The following is a 6,049-nucleotide window of genomic DNA, read 5'->3' as shown; positions in this document are numbered from 1 at the left end:
CTGTTATGAAATGAAAATCTATACATGTAATTAAATTTGCACTGAATATTATATGGAACTCTCATGTACTTATGAGCTTATGTTGTGTTCCAGGCCATTGAGAGTTTGCTCAGCAAAAAGATATTCCTTAATATAGAGGTTAGTCCTGCTTTTCTTTTTTTCAGTTCCCAGCTCACAAAAGCATATCAAACTGCTGCAGCAATATTGCTGTTTTATTTGAGGTTTTGAAAGCAGTTAATTAAACAGAGACTGGATATGATGAGGTTTTAGTTTTTGGAATGTGACTCTTAATATATAACCATGACATAACAGTGTTATGATAACACACATTCTTTTTGTTATAGTATGGAGTCAATGGATACGAGTGAGTATGCACAAGGTCAAGATGAAACTCATAAGGAAATATTGTCAACACTTTGGATTATTTTCACTAAAATTGGCAAAGGAAAAGATGGAGTTGAAAGAGCTGCATGCAATTTTTGTAGTACTGATTTTGCCATTGGAAAAAACCCCAAGTCTGGTCAAAGTTATGGAACTTCACATCTAAGTCGTCATGTTTTTATTTGTAAAAGTTTCCAGTTGAGCCTTCTTAGTCTAGAGGAATCGTCAAGCCTAACCCTAATCAACCAAAACACACATCGTGAATTACTTGGAGAAGCCATTATTGCACATGATCTTCCTTTTAGCTTTGTCGAGTATGAAAAAATTCGAGTTTGGGTGAAATATTTGAATCCATGTGTTGAAATGGCCTCTAGGAATACCATGGTGTCATATATTGAAAAAATATATGATAAAGAAAGGATCAAGCTTAAGGAAATCATGGGTAGGATTCCAAATAAAATTTGTCTAACATCGGATGTTTGGACAACATCTACTAGTGAGGGTTATATCTGTTTGACTGCTCATTTTGTTGATGAAAATTGGAAGTTAGTTAGCTGTCTTCTTAACTTTCTTCGAATGAAGCCCCCCCACACGGGTATTGCACTGGAAGCTACTTTATTTGATTGCTTAAAGCAATGGGGAATAGATAAGAAAATATTTACTATTACGCTGGATAACGCATCTGCCAATGATAACATGCAAGACCACTTGAAAACTCATCTTCGAGGGCAAGGCAATTTGATGTGTGATGGTGAATTTTTTCATATCCGATGTTCGGCCCATGTACTCAACTTAATTGTCCAAGAGGGTTTAAAAGTTGCTAGTGAAGCCCTCCATAAAATTAGAGAGAGTGTCAAGTATATTAAAGGATCTGATGGAAGGATGCTTAAGTTCAGAGATTGTGTCGAGGATGCAGGGATAAATGTTAGCGGTGGTTTAAGATTTGATGTATCTACTAGATGGAATAGCACTTATTTGATGCTTGAAAGTGCCTTGCAATATAGGAAAGCTTTTGAGTTTTATAAGGTGGCGGATAGAAGCTATAAATATTGTCCATCTGATGAGGAATGGGAAAAGGGGGAAAGGATTTGTGAGTTTTTAGAACCTTTTTATGAAATTACCAATTTGATTTCTGGTTCATCTTATCCAACTGCAAATCTGTATTTCATGCAAGTGTGGAAAGTCCAGTGCATTTTAGAAAAACATCAAAAAAGTATTGATAAGGTGATAAAAGATATGTCTGATAATATGAAAAAGAAATTTGACAAATACTGGAAAAACTATAGTATTGTGCTAGCATTTGGAGCTATTCTTGATCCACGCTTGAAGGATAAATTTTTGAAGTTTTGCTATACTACACTTGATGCCTCAACCTCTGAAGGGAAACTTAAGAATGTAAATGGATAAATTCAAAGGGCTTTATGAAGAATATGTGAGTTATTCTACCAATCAAAGTGTTTCTCTTTCTCAACCATCTAATGAGTCCAACACATTGGCTAAGCTATCTAGAGAGGGGAATAAAGCTAAAAAATCAAAGATTATAACCGTAAGTTTTTATATTAACATATTTATTTCACCCAATTTCCTCTTTTATATATATACTTGTTTGAAAACTTTAGGTTGTCTATTATTTATATTTTATTAGTATTAGAAAAAGAGAAGGATTATTGCATGAAATTGTTAGTAAGGATTATTGCATGAAACTTTGTGTTGTACTTTGTATGTGGCTTTACTAGTAAAATTATGTTATGTTGTTTCTGTGAATATTGAGAGTAAAATATGTCCTAACTATTTATATATATCGCAGGATTTTAAAACATGGAACTCGATTGAGAGTAGGTTTGTTCTTGGAAAGAATGAATTAGATATATACTTTGACGATGAATTACTGGAGCTAAATGAAGAACACTCTGAAGATTTTGATGTACTTCTTTATTGGAAGTTTAATGAGAAAAAGTTTCCGATACTCTCCATAATGGCACGCGATGTGCTTAGCATTCCTATCACGACTGTAGCATCTGAGTCTTCTTTCAGTATCGGTGGACGTGTTCTTACGAAATACAGAAGTTCTACTCTTCCTGAACACATCCAAATGTTGATTTGTACTCGAAGCTGGTTGCATGGATTTTCGGAAAATATGAATGGTAATACTACTTTGTATTTTATTTATTTTTATTTGTTCATGTTTATGATATACTCATGTCATTGTTTTGTTGCATCTGCACCTAAGTATGATTTATTGTGTTTTTAAGATGAGGAAGATATCAACACTAATGATGAAGGCAATACTGAGGTGACAATGACTCAACATACATTTGGATTGCAAGATTGAGGTGGAAGACTAACTTTAGTGCCATATACTTTATTCTGGTTGTTGAATTTATCTTTTCATGTTTTTTTGGTTGAATTAGTGTCTTTGTTTATGTGATATGTGGTTCATGTTTGTATTGATTTACTTCAATTTCGAATGATGAATGTCCGGAGTATCGACATATATCTTTCAGTGATATGTTTACATAGTATTTTTCGTGAATTGAGATGGATAATATTGTTGTTTGTGTTTGAAAAAAACATAAAATCCTACTCAAGTGTATAAATATTAGCAAGTCACATAATTGAACTGGTTTGTGTAATATGTTTTTTTTTTTTTTTTGGAATTTTATGTTGAAAATTTTATTTTTAATTTTTATTAAAGTTGTTTTTTATTTTTGAAATTTTTAGCAGATTTATTTAAAAATTATTTTTTTATATTTTGAATTTATTTTATTTTGGTTTTCAAAATAAAGTTTTTTTATTTTTTGAATTTATTTTATTTTGTTCTTCAAAATTAAGTTTTTTTATTTTATTTGGGGCCTTATGGCCCTCTTTTAAATTTTGGGCCCATCTAACTTTAGGGCCTAAGTATTTGAGGGCTTACTATTCTTTAATTTTTTTAGGCCCTCTTATTTTGGGGGTTGGGGCCTAAATTAATTGGCCCCTTAAATTGACAGCTCTACTTGCGGACCAGAAATCTTCCCCAAAGGCTGTTGTGGCCTTTTTCCCCGGATACAAGCCCGCTGCTCCTCCTGCCTTCGACAAATCTGTCGTACTCGACGTCAAATTCATGGAGGCAAAAACCAGGGTCTTTAGGTCCATGCCTATTCCTAACAACAAAGAATACCTGGTGTGGCTTAATAAATTCCAACAAAAACGTTAAGACCAATGGAGAAGTGCAAGGATCTACGAACTTATTCAAATAACAAGGTACGCTCATCGTGTAAATCCCTTCATGTCACTGGCGTCCCTATATTTTTGGGAAAGCTCTACCAACACATTCCAGTTGACCTGTGGGATGTTAACACCCACCCTTTTCGACGTGGCAGCAATCACCGGCCTTTCGCCGTTGGGGGAAGTCTTCGATCCACCCTTTCGATGGAGAACACCTTCTCGTTTAGTCGGGTCAGCCTTCTGAATTACATCGAAGATCATTACAATAAGGAGTCTGTCGAAGTGTCCGACGAGGAGCATATAACCTTCCTTACTTTATGGCTTTCATACTACATGTTCTGCCTGGTTCCTTGCAGATAGCGAAGAGCTATATTGCCCCGGCGATCCAAATTCATGAGGGTAAACAGGTGTCTTTAGGTAAACTACTTCTAGCCTCCTTATATCAGGCTCTGGGGTTGACAACCCTGAAACTGAAGTTTCTCTCCAACACTCCTAAGGCCTTGAATCTTTCGGGTCCTTTATGGCTTTTGCAACATTGGTTAAATGCTACTTTTGAGTATCATCTAGGATACCCAGTTTCGGAGCGTATTATGAGACTGACTGAAGATCGACCGATCGAAGGAGCCATGTTGGCTTTGATGACCTGCCAAGAGACTCCTAACACACATCTCTTCATGAAATAATTAAATATGTACATCGAAGCAGATAAATTTGCTCCTGGTATGACGCCATTTTCTGACCGAACCTTCGGCCCTAAGTGGTTCAAAGATCGTTTTCCAGGTGGGTCTCCGCAGACTACATCCCAATCAAACGCGATATGGAGAGCTTTCTTGACTCCTACCTTATTGTCCTACAGAGTTGAGCTAGAGTCGAAGGGGTTCGGTTTCATGAGCTATCAACCGAATCTGGTGGCTCGTCATTTTGGCTTAAGCCATATGGTTCGGAAACCTCTGGTATCTCATGACACCGATATTGTATGGTCCTATCAATCATTAATAGCTGATGATCACAAACTTGTCTCCATTTTTGTAAATCCACTCACTGTTACAAACTCCTGGTTTTCAGGTTTCGATAATCTTTTCTAACAATAATTGACTTTGATAAATGGTGGAATCCCTACCAGAGTCATTCTTTCCCAAGTGACCGATTCCTCCAAAGCATGGTCGACGCTCTTTCCACCCTCGCTGGTGATATACCGCCTCCGCCTCCATCCGTTAATGCTCCCAACCCAAAAATCCAAAATTCTCAAGTCGACGAAGCCCCCAAAAAGGTATAAGTCACTTATTTCGTCTCTCCCTTTTCTGGGGAATGTACAATACTAACACTTTTTGATATCAAGGTCGAAAGAGGGTCGTCCCCTCTACTGAGCCAACTCTCGCTATGCCCTCGAAGAAGCAACGAGCACCTTCGATCCCCACTTCGCAGGTATTACCTATCCATCTCACGAACAAGTTTTTACCTTAGCATTTTTCATTACCTTTTCACCCATTTTGATATTCAGGTACCTGAAGAAGTACTTGTAGTGGACGATGATGACTCTGACGGGAGTGTGCACTCGCACATCTTTTCCATGTCGAAAGCCCCACCCGAAACACCTCCTACCCCTATGTGGCGGAAGAAGGCTCAAGCCAAGAAGACTCCATCGAAGGTGGATCCAAGGGCTCTAACCCCAACAATCCAAGAGGATATCAAGGGGGCTCTCACTCCTCGTGATTCAGAGAGGACTCCTACTGCTTCTACACTCCCTATGGATCTTCAGGTATTCATTGACATTTATCTCCACCGACTATGAGTTTCTTTTCATCGTGTGATCTAAGACTTCTATCTTTCAAGGACCTGTGGGCTCTTCGATTGAGGTCGAAACTGTGGTCAAAGATAAGTCTGACCATCCTTTAGCCGACGTTGTCTTGAGTCCGAAGCGGCAAGCTGAGTTTCAAAGTGCCTCACCAGCAGTCCCTCAAAGTCCCGTTCCTCCACCAACTCTCAATCCCCCGAACATTCTTGAAGAAAATGCATCGACCAACGTTTTAACTTTGAGAGAAATCAGGATTATCAAACAAAGGAACCCCGTTGAGGCCCTTAGGAAGTTACAACAAATTTTCCGTCTGTCAACTGATGCGCCACTCCCCTCTTCGACCGTCGTTGCTCCCTCAGAGCTACATGCTGAGGTTATTTTCATTCTTCAGCAGCTAAAGGCGTCACTCTTCGAGGGAGACTTTCTATGCGCTCTTGAAAAAGAAGAAGAAATTGCTCATGTTATTTTTAAATTCCTCGACTCACTTGCCCTCCATGATCTTCCTGCCTCAATGGTCAAGTATTTCGTCGAGTTTGAGGCCTTCTTTACCTAATTTGTCAAGGACCTTAACCTTCAACAAAATACTGACCTTCAGATTAAGACGAAAATCAATGAGGTAAAGCTTGAATGGGACTCTAGTGAGGCCTGTGAACGAAAGCTCGACGA

Source organism: Lathyrus oleraceus, chromosome 1 (genome assembly GCF_024323335.1).
Source record: "Lathyrus oleraceus cultivar Zhongwan6 chromosome 1, CAAS_Psat_ZW6_1.0, whole genome shotgun sequence".
Taxonomy (NCBI): domain Eukaryota; kingdom Viridiplantae; phylum Streptophyta; class Magnoliopsida; order Fabales; family Fabaceae; genus Lathyrus; species Lathyrus oleraceus.
Note: the sequence above shows the minus strand (reverse complement) of the source record.